Below are 13530 nucleotides of genomic sequence, written 5' to 3'. Positions count from 1 at the left end.
TTGCTGTTTCATTTATTGATGTAAACATAAATATCTTGAAATGCCCCTGAAAGATCACGTCTAACCCATGGAAATATTGCTTGAAATATATCATTATGCGCTTTCCACTTCTCTTGAGTAGTAAAATGTTTCCGGGGACAGTGCTTACCTGGATTTGGTTTCCTTTGAAAGCAAGACACTGGAGGCTTATGGTGTTTTGTAATTTGAGTTCAATATACAGGTTGAGCGAAGGTGGAAGCAGAGCTTAACACTCTAGCACAATGATATCCACTGTCCTACATCAGATCTCCAATTAGAAGCAGTTGCTCCTCAAGAAGCCTCTTCCTTTAAAGTTGTAGAGCCCCGAAACACAGAAGAGATCCTGGCCCTCCTCTGTGTCACAACCTTTCAAGAAGAGTGCTATCCTATCTCTCCTCAGTCTTCTCTTCTCAAGGCTAAACATGCCCAGTTCTTTCAGTCTGTCTTCATAGGGCTTTGTTTTCAGTCACCTGATCATCCTTGTTGCCCTCCTCTGAACCTCTTCCAGTAAGTTGCAGTGACCTGGGAGGCTGGCTCCACAGCGTGGCCCTGTTAGCAGCTCTTGCGTGTACCTTCCCTAACAAGATATATGTCTGGAAATGTTGCCACTCTTCAGCATTATTTCTGGCATCGTTAACCCTCTCCTACCTAAATTCCCAGTCTTACAACAATCTAAAAAGAGCTACCAAATGAGACCGTGGTCTGTCTCACCCACTACCTGTCTTTGCTGGCAAGCAGCAGTTCTTGAAGGACAAGAGTAAAATGCTATTTATTTAGGTATTTTTATATTGCCTTTCAGGGCCAAAAGAATAAAGATTTATCCATTGTATTCTAGCTCAGGGGGATGGGAAGGGAGGCTTTTAGGCATTCAGCCTGGATGGACCAGATGTAGCCTTTGGAGTTCACTTTGTTTTAAAATATTTTTCCCCACCCTTCTGCATCCATTTATCCGCAATCAAATATCCTTATGTTGTGCTGTTATCTATTTGTTTTTCATAGAACTGTGAGTCAAATAAATGTTGATGTGTGTGCGTTGTTGCGTGAAACAGCATACATTACGTTGGAGTTAAGTTGCTCAAGAAACTTCTCAGATGCATTAGATCAGGTTAAGAGTCTTTTATTAAGACATTATGGCTTAAGGCTTTAAGATCCCCCCCTCTAGGAGAGAAGTTCTCAGTTCAAAGACATTACACAGAAGACACAGCTCAACACAGATAGCTGCTAGAACTTTTCCCAGTCTATCGCGATGGTTACCATAGCAACGGCCTTGGCTGTCCGTTCCCAGACTGGGCAAAGACATAACTCCCCCTAGCTACAGTTTTTCAGACTTGATGGAAAACAAACTCAGTGACAGTGCGGTTCAATGGTCAACAATCCCCCCTTTTTCCCATCATGTCTGTAACTCATTACAACAATAACAACAATACATTTCTCCAATACATCTTGCAATACAGCTTACATTTCAGTACAGTTCAGAACATCTCTGCACATTTAGCTAAAACTTTATCAAACTTTGGTTGTACACATGTCAAATACAAAGTGTCAGGATCCATGTCCACCAGTTTATGCATTCCAGGACTGGTAATTACCCCCACAGTATATCTTTCTGGTGGTTTCCCTATGTTTACTCTTGTAGAACGTCTTAATGGCACTAGGGCTTCTGCTCTCTCTGCCCCCCCATCTGTGCTTGTGCTTGGCACAGCCTGCGCAGGAGATTCCATTTCCTCAGCCTTGCGTTTCTTCGATCTACGTTTCCCACAAATGAGCTCATTTAACGCATCCCTGAGAGGAATATGTGTGCCCTCCACCTTTATGTCTGTATTTGGCTTAAATGTTTGTGATTGTGTGTCATCTGACCCTGTAAGAATGACTGTTTCCCTTTGATCCCAAGGTTTTTCTGAGACTTTAATGCTTCTGCTCAGAATTAACTGCTGTGTTTCTGGACACCAAACTCTGAAATATGCATTCTGAAATCCCAAAACCTAAACCTTGCTGCACCCTCGGTGCAAGCTTGCCCCTCCTTTTTCCCTGTGGAATGTGGATCCAGCATCTTGCCCCGAATTTTTGAATGTGTTGTATTTTCGGTTTTCTGCCAGTGATTTTTCTCATAAGGAGACATTCCAAGAGCACTGTGTAATACCCTATTGTGAATGTAATTCGCATAAACAATTGCTTCTGCCCAGAAAGAATTCCCTAAACTGCAATCCATTAACATGGCTCTCATTGCCTCCTGCAGCACCCTGTTTTTTCTCTCTGCGGTTCCATTGGAAAACGGGCTGTATGGAGCAGTAAAATTCTGTTTTATTCCCTTACTCTCAAGGAAGTCACTCAATGCTTTACTCGTGAATTCCCCCCCCTGGTCTGAGTGTATCGCTTTCACAGTGACGCCATGTTGAGTTTCAATTCTCTTAATGAACAGTTTCAGCTTTTGCTCAGCTTCACTTTTATGCTTTAACAGAAAAACATGACAAAATCTTGAAAAATCATCCACCAGTACCATGAAGAATTTCGCACCTCCACGTGAAGCATTTATTGGCCCTGATAAATCAACATGAACTAGCTGGTAGGGAGCTGTTGTGGTTCTTTCAGCCTCCCGGTTAATTGGTGCAATAGTCATTTTAGCTTTATGACAAGAATCACAATCCATTAACTGTCCACAATCTCTTAAACGCATGTCTTCACTATGCACTGGGGTTTTCTTAATCGTGTCAAGGTTTGCATGCCCCAGCCTTTGATGCCATTCATGGACGCAGCCCTGATGTACCTGTGCCACAACATTTAACACAGCACACCCTGCTTGACTGCTCTTTATTACAAACTGTGAATCATTAAGGCTTCCCTGCAAACACACTTGATCTCCCCTCATTACATAACATTTGTCTTTGTGGAACAATACAGAAAAATCACAACTCACCAGTTTTCTGACTGACAAAATGTTATGAGCTAATTCTGGAACAAACAAACATTCTGAAAGTATTCCCAGTTTATCAAATCTCACCAGTCCTCGGGCTTCCACGCTCTTTTGCGACCCATCAGCTAGTTGCACAAAATCCCGCACATTTTCTGAAGTGTAAAACAAACTTCTGTCTTTGATTAATATATGGCTTGCCCCGCTGTCAACAATCCAGTTAACAGGTGCTAAATCTTGAGACTTCTGTTTACAAACAAAGTTCACATTTCCCTGCTTCAAGCCTCCGTCCCTGGAGTTTCGCTTGACTGCACAGTCTTTCTGAAGATGCCCACGAGCCCCACAGGCATAACAAGACTTCAGCCGTTGCTTGTAATCCTGTTTGCTTTCGACAGCCTCCTTCTGCACGGCACTTTTCGCCTCCTTGCTTCTGACAGCTTCCATCAGCTCGGCTCTCTGCGCCTTCTGCCTCCGCTGCCATTCCTGGGACAAATCCTGCAACGCGTCCCACATCTGTTTAGCCGACGGCTCATCTCTCACACACATCAGTGGAGAATCCGATAGAGCCAAGATTATAAACACCTGCGCCCTCTGATCTTTGCGCTTCCAGGCCGCGGTCAATACCGCCGGGGGTGGTCCATCTATAATGTCCCATAAATCCTCTTTTATCAGCAAAGCCCGCATCCTCGGCTTCCAGCTGCCATAATTCTTTTCCGTCAATCTTTCCATTGGCAAGCCTCCCCCAGACAGGTTTACAGCCATGTTGCTCACCTCTGTCTGGTACAATCAATCAAGCTGCCCTCTGGAACTCCGTCTGCCGTTCAGACCAGCAACTTACTCCCGTGTAATGCGCTGTGGATCTGGGCCCATAACCCTGTTGACGTGTGTGCGTTGTTGCGTGAAACAGCATACATTACATTGGAGTTAAGTTGCTCAAGAAACTTCTCAGATGCATTAGATCAGGTTAAGAGTCTTTTATTAAGACATTATGGCTTAAGGCTTTAAGATCCCTCCCTCTAGGAGAGAAGTTCTCAGTTCAAAGACATTACACAGAAGACACAGCTCAACACAGATAGCTGCTAGAACTTTTCCCAGTCTATCGCGATGGTTACCATAGCAACGGTCTTGGCTGTCCGTTCCGAGACTGGGCAAAGACATAACTCCCCCTAGCTACAGTTTTTCAGACTTGATGGAAAACAAACTCAGTGACAGTGCGGTTCAATGGTCAACAATAAAATGGATGAATTAAGAGTGTCCACCCACAATTAAATTCTGCCCGCCATTTCTTATATACTGCTGTATATAATTTGTGCTCTGATATCACTTCTGTCCCAGATAATATATCTAGTGTGCTAAACAGGCCAGGACGTGGTGCTCTCAAAGTAGGCTTTTAAGTTCCCGATGTTGCCCGGGTTGCCATGCTTCCCTGTAGGAGTATCCATACCTGCAGGGGAAGAGGGAAAGGGAAACAATGGTGTTTCTTACTTCGATGAAAAAGAGCAACTGTATGACTCATATTAGCAAAAGTATACAATTGGAGACAGTAGCACAGCTGTAAAAGTACTGGGCCAGGGTGTACAGCAGCAGTGGCTTATCTTTGACCCTCCAGTTGTTCCTGGACTACAACTTGCATCATCCCTGGCTTGGCTGTGATGGCTGGGGTTGATGGGACATGGAGTCCAAGAGTCTCTGGAAGGCCACAGATTCTCCACCTCTGATCTACCACAAGGGCTCCCTTTCTTTCTTTCTTTCTTTCTTTCTTTCTTTCTTTCTTTCTTTCTTTCTTTCTTTCTTTCTTTCTTTCTTTCTTTCTTTCTTTCTTTCTTTCTTTCTTTCTTTCTTTCTTTCTTTCTTTCTTTCTTTCTTTCTTTCTGCAATTCAGCCACATTAGTCCTCAAAAGTCTCACTTCTTCCGTCTCAGAAGTGGAATTCGTTCCCCCCGCCGCTCCCTTTGACATCTTGTCACGGTCAAGTGGAGAGAGCGTTGAGGGTGATTTAGGTGGCTCTGTCAAGCTGTCAGGCCCAGGATGGGACTCAGGAATCAGACTCGTGGTTGAAAGCAATTCAGTTTTTATTAAGGTAATATCCAAACAGAGACTGCGCCTTCTCATGAAGCAACACAGAGTTACGGGTCCTGCGACTTAGAAAGAGAGTTGACAGAGCAAGGCATTGCTTTCCCGCCTGTCTCTTAAGAAGGGGACAAACAGGTGCAAAGCCTTTCACTCCTCCTTAACGGCCCCTCAGTCATCGCCCTCCATCCCCCCCTCCTTTCTTGTCTTTTCAACTGTCTTTGGGTATGCGGCAACGGGGGAAGTACGGGCCCCTCCTCTTCTGAAGTCTCCGACTCCAGTATGGGGGAAAGGGGGGCAGTTTCAAAACTGGCTTGCGTTTTTTCTGTCTTGAGCAGCCCTCCCTTTTCCCCCGCCTGTTCTGAGCTTCGGAGCAGGGAAGGCGTGGGAACTTTGAGGGAAGACTTTGAAGCTGTAAGGCCTTCAAGGTCCCCGTTGCTAGGTAACGCTATCTCTGGAATTTCCTCTGCTTCGTCTTCGCTCCACTCTGGCGATGAAACCCCCTCCCTTCTCTCCGGTTCTTCTGAATCCAGTTCTGCTGAATCCCAGGGACCCCAACCCTGCCCCTGGACATTTCCTCTCTCCCTTCTTTCTCCACTTCCTTCCTCCTTTGCTCTCCCCTCCCTTCCTCCTTTGCTCTCCCCTCCCCTCCCCCATGGTCAGTTTTACCTATCCTAACCATGATTGCATGGGAGTAAATCTCATTGATCTCAATAAGCGTGCAAATGATCAGATCTGCCTGTCCCCTCTCTTCTCACTTTCTCCTCCCCTCTCCCTTCTTCTACCTCCCCTGCCCATTCAAGCCCTCCATTCCTCCCCCCTGGTCAGTTTTACCTATCCTAATAATGATTACACAGGAATAAATCCCACTGAACTCAATAAACATGCAAATGATCAAACCTCCCCTCCTGCCTGCCCCCCTCCCCCTCCTGCCTGCCCCCATCCCCCTCCTGCCTGCCCCCATCCCCCTCCTCCCCTCTGCCCTCCCTCCCCTCCCTCCTTCTTCTCCTCCCCTCCCCATCCCCTGTCATCAGTTTCACCTATCCTAAGCATGACTGCAGGGGGGTGCAAATCATCAATCCATTCTCAGCAAACTTGCACAGGATCCCATTTCTTACCTCCCAGATTACAAAGCAGAGAAATTCACATATAGGCAAAAAAACCCTTGTGGTTTAAGAACGTACCTATAACCCATAGCTCTTTCTATCCAACTTTAAAAAGCAGGGAAATTTGGCAGCTATAGTGAATGCACCAGGGCAGCAGGAGACCTGACCTCCTCTGAGATATTGTACTGCCCTACAAATTTGTCAAAATGCAAACATAATTTGAGTTGGTCTTTCACAGTCCAATCCACTTCCTGTGTAGCTTCAAAGAATTTGGTAACATGTGCCTCTGAGCATATGGTGAATGGTGGCAACACCTGCAATCAACCCAAATAATAGAAACAAGACTTGTGCTGTGCTGATCTTGTTTTAGTAGGGAGGAAGCAACAATATTAAGATACAGTTGATATAGTTCAGATAGTCACTTTAAATGTTTGATTTACTTTGCAATTTTAGTGAAGTTTTCTATAGTAAATCATTTTCTTTTGCTTCTCTTTCTGTGAATATGTGAAGTACAGCAACACTTTGAAAAATATACAGTAAAAAACTCCAAAAACAATTGTGGAATAATAGCACTCACTATTCTGCAGAATAGTATCCAGTGGACATCAGGAGTGTCTCTGCTTGCACAAGATAAAACAGTGGGAGGTGAAATATATTCTAGCAAATTTTTAGGTATGCTCTATGTTTTTAATTGACCGTGCCCACCTTGCCTTAAATGAAGTGGTTTAAACATAGCAGGCTGAAAACATACATCTTGGGCTGGCCAAGTTTGTTTTTTCCAACAGCTACAGCCATTGCTTAAGTAGCAACATATTGAAACCAGTCTGATTTCACATCAAACTGCAGTTTCAGAATCAACTGTTAATGCACCCAAAATAGAAATAGAACACAACCTCCAATTTGAAACACAAAAGGCTGTCTTCATCATCATATGACATTGATCAATAAAAAGGCTTTGAAATTAATAAAAATAAATTTGACGCAGATTTCTAGGATGAATAATGAGGGAAATAATTTTCTATATTAGATTATCTGTAGAAACATTAATAACACAGGAAAGAAGCAAGGTAAGAAGAACACACACAAACCAACAAAAATGTAATTTCCATCTTTGGAGATGGCAGGTGTTGCCACCACTGACCATATGTTCAGAGGCACATGTTACCAAATTCTTCCAAGCTACACAGCAAGTGGATTGGACTGTGAAAGACCAACCCAAATTGTGTTTGCATTTTGACAAATTTGTAGGGCAGTCCAATATCTCAGAGATGAGGTCAGGTCTCCTGCTGCCCTGGTGCATTCACTATAGCTGCCTAATGTCCCTGCTTTTTAAAGTTTGATAGAAATATCTGTGGGCTATAGGTACATTCTTAAACCGCAAGGTTTGTTGCCTATTAGTGAATTAACACAGTTCCTTCAACACAAAGGAGCAGATTACAGGAAATACCTGCCTCTGTCGAATATATGATAGATGTTGGCAGAGCTGGCCCAAGATGTTTTGCTGCCTGAGACCAAGCACAAGATGGCAACCCCTCCCCATACAATGTGCAAAAGCCTGATGGTGGGATACCATTCTCCACCACATCCTCAGACACTAGGTTAGTTTAGGCACTAGGATATGTGGCGTGCATGCCCTGCTGTGTCATCAAACAGAGGTTAATAGCTGAGGAGGAATAAATGGGGACTGCCGCTGCTTCCTCCCAAAGAGGATCAACCCAAATGGTGTTTGCGTTTTGACAAGTTTGTAGGGCAGACCAATATCTCAAAGAGGAGGTCAGGTGTCCTGCTCCCATGGTGCATTCACTATAGCTGCCCAATTTCCCTGCTTTTTAAAGTTTGAAAGAAGTATCTGTTGGGTATCGGTACGTTCTTAAACCGCAAGGTTTTTTGCCTATTAGTGAATAGTTCTAAAGACATTGCCTTGCTCAAGGGAACCCTCAGAACCACAGGCAGAGCATTCTCCCTCTTAAAAGGAGTGCTCCTGTTGAGAGTTCCAGCCAGCTATTTTCCACAAAAAAAGGCATTCCATTCCAACTTTCACTCTCCATTTTTCTTTTTCAACTTCAGCTGTATGTGGCTACTGGATATGTTCAGTCCTCAGTGGGCTTTGGAGGGGGGGTTGCCCACTTACAGATACAGTATATACTGTATTTAAATTATTTGTATTCTGCAAATCTCATGGTTCTCCCCAGCTTACTGATGCTTCCCTCTTGTTTGGGCTGCAGTTCAAGTGGTACTCATCACTTTTATGGTTCCTTTGTTCTGTGTATCCCTCAGGAAAGTTAGGGCCCTTTTTCCTCCTTGAATAAAAGAAACAAACAGCTGTGTTTGGTGTGTCTATAAGTCAGAAAAGCTAGTATGTGGGCCATATATGCCCCCCAATTTTTGTGCCCCCGACTTTCCCAATAAACAATATTGCTCTAAGGAGTCCTTGTTATGGTGCCTCCCCATTTTTTCCCCATGTTAATGTTTTATTACTGACTGCCCTAATAGGTCAAACACTGGGATACTGTGATGCCAGAAGGTTTTTTTATGCCCTCCCAAGGTCCCTCCATATGTGTAGTTTTTAAACAAATGGCCACACTTACTTTTACACTTCAGTCATGCCCACTTTGACATGTAGCACCCATAGGATTGTCTATGGGTCAGTGCAGTCCCTTGATCTGAAAATGTTAGCTGCGTCTGCTTTCAATGCTTTTAGTGCTAAAAGAAAAAAAATCATTTGAAGTTGTTCAATTTGACAAATCGTCAAGCAATCTATAAAACAAAAAAGATCCAAGGGAATCCCAAAGTGTCATTTTAGAACCAGGCCTGGAGCAGTTGAATGTTAAAGTATGATATTTCTCACCCCCTTCAGTTTGTTGACCGTGTCTGCTGTATTTGAAGGTCTATTTAAAAGAATATATGCTATCACATGCCCTCTGTTTTTTACCTCAGGCTGGTAAATGCGCAGGTTCTCTAGCAACTCTCTCTGACTAGATTACCAGAAAAATTGTGCCATTTCAGGATCTCAGACTCTGTTATCTCTGCAGACTTCTTCATTTCAGTGTTAAACAGAACTTTTGCAGGGAAGCAAACATCTACACAGCATTAAGCTAGGAAGTGGTACACTTACATAACATCTTCTAGTGACAGATGGACAGAGATTCCAGTCTCACCATTTTTCATAGACTAAACCCTCCATTTAAAAAGTGATACCAAAATTGAGCGGTTCAGCTTCTGAGGTGATAGCTTCTAGAGTATGAAGTAATTTAAGATGCTAATACTGGATCAGCCAATGTTAATGAAAATCCAACAGGTAAAGTGTTTATTGTCAGTAAGCCCTTTGAAACTAGCCTTCACTCAAAATTTTAACAAGATTCCCCACTTTGGTTCCTTATGTGATTAAAAGAGCTTAGACTTGCAGAGTTTATCATTTCAGAGATGTGGATGGGTCATTATGATAAGGGAAAAGGTAAAGTTTTGTCAAGGGATTGGTCATTTGCATATGACACGCTAAAAACAAAGTGACTTCCAGATTAAAGGATGGGTTGATCCTAGGACTGAGACATTGCGTACTTGATTCTCTCAGCTTGCCCCTATGGGGCCATGTTTATTTGCTTTTAAAATGCATATGACACTCATCAGTTTTTCTGCTGTCAGGAGGGCTATCAAAACCAACAAGTCAATACAGTAGAACGGCAGACACAGTAAAAGCAAAGCAGTGACAAAATAAAAACATTTTAAATGTTATTTTCAAAAGGTTGAGAAAATAAAAAGTTCTTCACCCAGTACAGAAAAAATATCAGCGTAGGCACCAAGTGAACCTCCCTTGGGACAGTGTTCCAGAGACTAGGTGCTAGAACTGAGAAGACCCTCTCTCTGTTCCCCATATCTCTAAGCAAAGAACATGGGGCACCCAGAGAATATCCTCAGTATATGGGTGTGTTCATGTGGCATTTCTTCAGGTTGAATTCATAGGGGACTTTTTGAATTACAATGATTTAAAAGGGGGCTTTGCCATCGTAGTATATTTGTGAGCATTTTGAGTAGATGGGATGAGAATCGAGAAAAGAAAAGAGTCATGTTTTGTAGAAGGACATTTTTGTGGCTTTCTAATTTATATCCCCCCAGTGAATGTTTAATTTTACAGTGTAATGTATGACAAAATGATTACCTAACATTCAGAGAAAGAAAAGTGAGGCCAAGAGAGAGATATTAATCCTGGTTAAAATGTATGGTTAAAGGAAAGAGAAATTGCACACATTTTGTAGCTGCAGACAGGTGATTTTACATGGCAAAATAACTTGATGCTCTTTGGACACAGCATTTTAAGCTGCAATGTGATTGACAGTACGGGGAATGGAATGTCTGCAAACTCCCTTAGAGAATCTATTTAAGACACTTCTGTGCCAGGGAAAGGATTTGTCATTGTCAATAGAAGCAGCATGCTTGATCAGAGCCATGGTCACCCTTGTCACTAAGGAGGAAACTATATGACTGAGAAGAGTGAGCAAAGCGAAAGGCTGTGCCACAGATGGATATTCTTCTTTGCTATTTATGTATGCACATATTTTAGTTGTCAGTTTGCAAATTTCATGGAAAAATCAAATAAGGCAAGCATTTGATATACTCCTTTATTAACTTATTAGGATGCTAAGAGAGACAGCTGTAAGGGATGACTGAGTCCTGAGGGGAATGGCAAAAGCACAGCTTAGTCACAGCCCATCACAGCATGTATGTTGCAAACATTCATTAGCTAACCTCCTCAAATTTGATAGAAAACAGTGTTGAATTATCCTCAAGAAAAAAACATTTACAGGCTTGGATTAGAGTGGTATGCCCATCTGCTGTTTCCAGGCTCAATTTGAGGTTCTAACCTTTAAACTTCAGCTCTAAACACCTTGGGATATGGGTACCTATTAAAACCCAATGTCTCTTGGATGTACTGTCCCATGTATTCTGGTTGTCATCTGAGGCCTTGCTCTAAGTGCCTCCACCTAATAAGGTACAGCAGATGTATACTAAGAGCCAGGCCTTTTCAGTTTTGGTGCTAACATTGTGGAATATGCACACCAGAGAGTTCGGTCGGGCCCAGGCTTTTATATCCTTCATGCAACAAGCTAAAACCTGGATTTATTGTAAGATATTTTGTAAGACTGAATCCTCTTCATTGGCCCTTTAGAGACTTAAGTCCCCTGAACATAATTACATTTCACTGGGTACATCACGTTCTACAAGTAATTCTGTCTTTTTTTTCTGTATCATGTCGGTTGCCCTGTTTTAAGAATTCTTGATTTGATCTTTTTTAACAAATTTTTGGGATCTCCTAAAACACATAAGAACATAAGAAGAGCCTGCGGCATCAAGCCAACGGCCCATCTAGTTCAGTGTTCTGTTCTCAATAACGTCCAACCAGATGCTTATGAGAAGCCCACAAGCAGGACCTGAGCCCCTCCTGTGGTTTCCAGCAACTGGTATTCAGAAGCATACTGCCTCCGACTCTGAAGGTAGAACATAGCCATTGGGGCTAGCCATTGATGGCCTTATCCTCCATGAATTTGTTTGTTCATTGCTACTGCAAAGTACATCTGAGAAATGGCAAAAGACATGAATTCCCGTCAAATATTAAGAGCATAAATAAGAAAAAATGGCTCCATTGTAATATATGCGTTTGCCTTTTAAGTTAGATGTGAGACACCGGGTAAAATGGTATTTTGTTCAAAGGTGTACACAGTTCTCAATTATAGCAAACTGTTACTGGGAGAGATAGTTAAAGACTTGGCTTCCTGAAAGGGGACACTTGAAACAAAATGTGATTAAAATTTAGAGGATGAGTCTGAATGCGACACTAGAAAACAAGAGGTGAATTTGCTGAATTATTGCAGGTACAAGAAGACAGGTTTCCTACCACAGACTGATGGGGCAGTCCCAGAGGACAAAGGTGGAGACAACAGCCAATCAGAACAAAGTTGTCTCAAGCCTCTACCATATTTGAACTTGGATGACAGACCCCCCAAATGGATGTCTCATGTGGGAACTGGGGTTTATTCTTAGGAGATGCAAATGACTACTGACTAAGGGTAGGAATACATTACTGGCTGAAAGTACAGTTACCCCAGTTCTTTGAATCGGGGTACAAAGTTATGTTTGATGTGGTATCCCCCAAACCAGCTTCACTCTGACTTCAAAACTATTTGAGTGGCGAATTCCAGGTGTATACAGTGGAAACATTTGCTGGGGGTTGTCCTACATGCCTGACATCAGCTCTCTGTGTGTGTATTGCAGAGGAGCATCCCATTTGCCCCCCCACTGCCTGACCACTGCAATCCTACCCATGTCTAAGAAGTAAACCGCATTGAATTCAATGGGGCTCAATCCCTGGTAAGTGGAGTTGGAGGGATGAAAGCTCCACCAGTAGGAGTTGGGGTGGGCAGAGGAGTGGGGAAACTGCGTACAGACAACAGGCAGCTTGAGACACCAGGACTTGCAAAATCGAATTGAAATACAGCAAAAAAAAAAAAAACCAGCTACACTGTGTTTTAAGCCTGTAATGTGTACACATAGCCTGAGTTACCTATGGGGAAGCGCCAGTTGGAAGGAAGATTTTCTTCTCATCAGGGCTGTTAGGGGCATAATTAGACATTAGCCTACATCCAAAATCCTTGCACCTCTCAGGCCCATGAACACAAACAATCTTTTCAAAGAGGGAAGCCCATCCATGCTAAGGTTTGCGTTCTCTAAGCAATTGCAGTGAGTCCACATGCTTACTGCACAGTTACCAGCTGAGATCACTGGCAATAACATGCAGGGTTATATCTTAGGGCTGTGCAATATTCAAAATGTGTTTAAAGACTATAGGTACTTTGACAGCTCAAGTCAAAATTTGTGTACCCACAGGACATGGAGCTGGAGGAGCTGCTTGAGACACAACACAAAATGATGCTTGCACGCTCTGATGTGATTGGAGAGACCCCGCGGGGAGCCACGATGAGGATGTGCACCTGGGAGAGGCTGAGGTTGGACTTCTCCCGCCATCACCACCACCATCTCCTCCTCCTCCTCTTGCTGCTGCTGCTGGCCGCCCAACTATTTAGTGCAGATGGAGACACCGGCGAGGAAGATTCAGAGGGCCCCCCTCAGAGGCAGGTCCTCCTGGCCACGGGACCAGTCATTGGAGCTATGCAGACAAGGCAGAGAGGGCCTCTGATTTTCCCTATTGTGGGGGTTACATGCAGTCCCCCATCAATATCAACATGACAGCCACCCTCTTTAGCCCCCAGCTAAAGCCTGTCCTGCTCTCTGATCACAACCTGCCTCCCAGAGAGATGCTCCGCCTTCACAACAATGGACACACAGTCCCGATGAGGTCTGAGTCCTGCAGCCTCGCAGCCAGCGGGTGCTCCCACCGTCGTCCCCCCCGGGAGGACGAAGAGGCAAGAGAAATGGC

This window comes from Rhineura floridana, chromosome 10, assembly GCF_030035675.1.
Source record: "Rhineura floridana isolate rRhiFlo1 chromosome 10, rRhiFlo1.hap2, whole genome shotgun sequence".
NCBI classification, from domain to species: Eukaryota; Metazoa; Chordata; class Lepidosauria; order Squamata; family Rhineuridae; genus Rhineura; species Rhineura floridana.
This window is presented reverse-complemented; position numbering follows the sequence as displayed.